Raw genomic sequence first — 4,752 nt, forward strand, 5'->3', positions numbered from 1 at the left:
CGGTAAGAGATTTGCGGACAATGAAGAAGTAATCGAAGCTGCAAATGGGTATTTTGAGGAGCTTGACGAATCATTCTATAGAGATGGCATTACTAGACTAGAGCACCGTTATGAGAAATGTATCAGCCTTGGAGGAGATTATTTTGAGAAATAAAAAAAAAAAATTCTTAAAAACGTTGTTTTTCTTGGTCAGGCCGGAAACTTATCAATCCACCCTCGTATATTCACAGGCTGATTTAGATAAGTTCAGAGGCCATATACTGTTTCACGCTGAAAAGCCTATGATTTTAATTACATTAGCTAGATGAGTCATAGGAAAGCCTACAAATAATCAAGGAATTCCAGTATTTAATCTTTTAGATAAAGATAATTTGGACAAAATCACACAAACTGCGTGGGGAAAAATTTGGACAATATTGACCAATTTTGAAACAACAAGCGCAAGTGTAATTGGAATCGTAATAATAATAAGGGGCGTTAAACTCATAGCAGGTACATTAATGCATGGATACGCATAACATTCAGTTTTCGGATTTATCTCTTCTCCTTCAGGACCTTTTAGAAAGTCAAAGGAAAATGCCACATTAAATACCCGCGGAAGTTTGCTCATACTGGCCACCGTCGTAGTATGTAAAATTATGAATTAAGAAAGATCGTAACAAAGAAACTCTACCAGTAAACCCTGATAAACCATAAACTTCTCAATTTAACTGCATGAGAACTCTATCACATTGGAAAAAATTTTTAAAATGTATTAAATGTGGTTTTCGATCACAGAACTTTTACTTAATATATTAATTAACTTTTCTTATTTCAGGTAACGGATCAAGGAGCGCAATGATTCTACCAAATTTTCTAACCTTTCTATAATCCTTACAGAGTTAAGATCAATACCATGCTCACCTTATTCCAACCAGTATCTTCCTGCAATTCAAACACCTGCTCTTATTTTCATAAATTGACATACATTCGACATACTCTAAGTGATTGGAGCATCATTGCTATTACTTATTTGAATACATTTTTTAGTTGTGGCCTAATTATTACTGGAAAATATGATAAATTAATACCTTATTGTTTTAGCGACCCCGAATTAGAAAATTGCAATAGAAATTATCAAAGATTACAAAAAGAATTAAAAGAAAGTAAAATCAGTCAGTATATTTCGGAAATTCATGTATCACTTGAATTTTCTGGCATTCCACATGGCACCCCTTGCCAAGAAATAATAGATTATTTTCAAGAAATAGCACGTTTGTATTTACGTCGAAATGACATTCGTACCCATATTTTAAAAATAGAGAAACTTGAAATCCCAAAAGATATAGCTATATCTTTTATCCTCTTTTAAATTAGAGTAAAGTAATGATTAATTTAATTAATAAACCTAATTGTTTAAACAATTTATCGTTATTTTAATAATTTTCTTTTTGAAGAATTCTTGAAATTTTATTTTTTTCTGAAATTTAAAATTTTTTTCTACTTTTCACGTAGCAAAATAATAATTTAAGTTAGCATAAGATCTTGTTCAAACAATTCATTATTATTTTAAACAATATTCTCTTTAAATATGCCTAGCTTGTTACACTTTTTTGTTAAACTTTCGACAGATTGTACACTTTTTACTTAGAGGAGGTAATAATTAAAGCAATTTATCAATACAAATTGCTTAAACAATTAATTACTATTTAAAACTAACTAATCCTAATTTAATGCGAGACAGTAGCTTACAACTACCTTCTCCTACAGTGATGCTTTTTTTTAATGTCTTTTTTTAATTGTTTCCTTTTTTTCGACTTTTCCATTAAAGTGAAATTATGATAATTCTGTTTAGATACCCTAATTGTTTAAACAATTTCGAGTCGTTTACAACTATCTTTACCTAAGTGATGCTTACTAGCTCCAGTGTTTAGTTTTTTAAAAGTTTTTGTTAATTTTTTAATCCGTTTTCCTAGTTGGTTTTAAATTTTTCACTTTTCCGCCAAATTTAAATTGAAATTAGGTAATATTTAATGGAATTTAAGAAAAGTAATTGTTTAAAAAATTACATGTCTCGTAAAAAGGTCAGAAAACTCAGCGGTGCCACTAACGAAAAACAACATTTTATATAATGCATATTTTTTTGCTATTTTTACGAAAAAAAATTAATTTTGTTTGCCCTATTAGTTTTTGAGAAAACAGGGCGGCGCTAGCTTGTCGGCAACTCAGCGGCGCCCTCTACAAAAATCATTCAAAAATCAATAAATTAAACAAAATTACTAGGTTAGATTTTTTTGCTTCACAATGAGCTATGAATCGCTTCTGTGAAGTCAACCCTTATTTTAAAAAACTACCACCTGAAATGATAAAAAGTATTAAAAAACAGTATTGAAAATATGACTAGGCTAGATTTTTGTTGCTATTTTTTGCTATTTTTTGCATTACCATTAGCTATGAAACGTTTCTATGAAGTCAACCCCTATTTTAAAAAATTACCTCCTGTAATAAATAAAAGTATTTTAAAAAGTATTACAAAAATAACTAGGCTAGATTTTTTGCTGGTTTTTTCTTTACAATGAGCTATGAATCGCTTTTGTAAAGTCGACCCTTATTTAAAAAAACTACCCCCTGTAATAAAAAAAGGATTTTAAAAAAGTATTAAATAAATTACTTACTTAAATTTTTTGCTTTCAAATGTGATATTAAACACTTTTGTAAAATCAAACCTTATTTTAAAAAGCAGGTCCGCGTGCTGCAAAAACGTATTTAAAAAAATGAAAAAATCAAGATGAAAAACACTTGTGAACCATGAACACGATATTTTTAAAGCATAACTAAGGAACAAAGTTATTGTTCACCCCTAATCGTTACAAAAGTAATCCCTGTATTAGTATCCGAATACATAACTGAAGACTAAAGTAAAAAATTGTAAAGTGGGACGATGGTGGTTCGGAACCCACCTTAAACTGTAGGTCCCTCTTCCACCACCAAGTAAGTGTGTGGAGGGTGTGTAAAGGAATAGAGAAGGTGTAAGAAAAAATGTAAACCCTTAGGGGAAACATTAGAAGCTTCCACTCAAGTAAAAAATTGTATACATTCACTTTGGGACTTTTGTCCTCCTTATTGTTGCCATCTCTAATTATTCTCCAATGTCATATCAATCGCTTCTGTAAAATTAACTCTAATATAAAAAGAAAACAATATCCTGTAATGCAAAGACGTATTAAAAAAAGTTCACATCTACATAGATGGATCTTACTTATTAAATAATAACATGGTACTTCTAAACGTTATTATTTCTCACCTTTAGTCGTTACAGACTTTAGGCTTACAGACTTTAGGCTTATTCTGGGCTTCTGAATTCACGCAAAAATCCAAAACCTACCGCATTTTCAAAAAACTATCTTCTGACGGAAAAAAAATCTGAAAAAGCTACCGCTATGTACACAAACATCAACTCACTAGTAAAATTTTAAACCTCGATATTGGCAATTTTGTAGAGCTCAAAAATTAGAGAGAAAAATTGATACTGGAAAATTCCCAAAAAGATTATTTTTTTACAATTTCATATCTACGAGGTAAAGAGGGGTTCATTTTAGACGTTGAAGGTTGGAGCCCAAAAATCGAAGTGGGTATTTTCGAGTAGCCTAAAAATCAGCAACTCCATTAAAATGGAAAATTAGTAAAAAGATTACATTTTTACAATTTTTTATCTACGTGGTAGAGAGGGCTTGATTTGAGACAGTAAGGGTTAGATTCCAAAAATCAGAGCGGCTGTTTTGTAGGAGGCTAAAATTAATAGGATCCATTGACACTCGAAAATACTCAAAAAGATTATTTTTTGACAATTTTATATCTACGTGGTAGAGAGGGGTTGATTTAAGACATTAAGGGTTGGAGCTAAAAATAGGACACGCTATTTTTGAGGAGCCCAAGAATCACAGACACCATTGACACTGGAAAATTCTCGACAAGGTTATTTTTTTACAGTATCATATCTACGTGGTAGAGATGGTTTGATTTTAAAAGTTAAGGATTGTATCCCAAAAATCAGAGCGGGCATTTTCTCGGAAACCAAAAATCAGATACTCCACTGACACTGGAAAATTCTCATAAAGATTATTTTTTCACATAGTTATATAGAAGCGGTAGAGGGGGATTGATTTTAGACGTTAAGTGTTGGAGCAAAAAAATTGGAGTGGGTACATTAAAGGAACCCAAAAATGAGATACCCTTTTGAGACTGGCAAATTCTGGAGAGAAATTTCAATAGATTAATTCATCGAAGCGTGTGATTTTAGAGCAAACATTTTAGGTGATTTAAAGTCTCGGACTCTGTGATCTAAAAGCATAGAATTCGAGTCCTGAGATTAAAGAAGCGTGTCCTAACATCTGAAGCTTGTAGGCCTATGCTTTAAAAGCAATGGTTCCAAGATCTTAATCATACAAAAATACAATTTGTTCTGAAAATCTTGTTTTGTATTTAGAGAAATTAAGGACCACATAAACCTTTTTTGTGCCTGTTAATAAATTTATCAAATTTCTAACTCCATATCTCATTTCATGTCAGACCTATTAATCGACCGTGTAGGTGTATGAAGCAGTATATTTTCTTAGCATTCGGGCTAGTAAACTAATCCGATTGTAGACGCCTCGATTAGGGCGGCTGGACATGTATTTTAATGCATCAGAGAAAAACATAAAATAATCAAAAACTTAAAATTTTTCTAAATTTTAACCAGAAATATTTTTCTAGTATTAATAATAAGCGTTA

This window comes from Belonocnema kinseyi, chromosome 2, assembly GCF_010883055.1.
Source record: "Belonocnema kinseyi isolate 2016_QV_RU_SX_M_011 chromosome 2, B_treatae_v1, whole genome shotgun sequence".
Classification (NCBI taxonomy): domain Eukaryota; kingdom Metazoa; phylum Arthropoda; class Insecta; order Hymenoptera; family Cynipidae; genus Belonocnema; species Belonocnema kinseyi.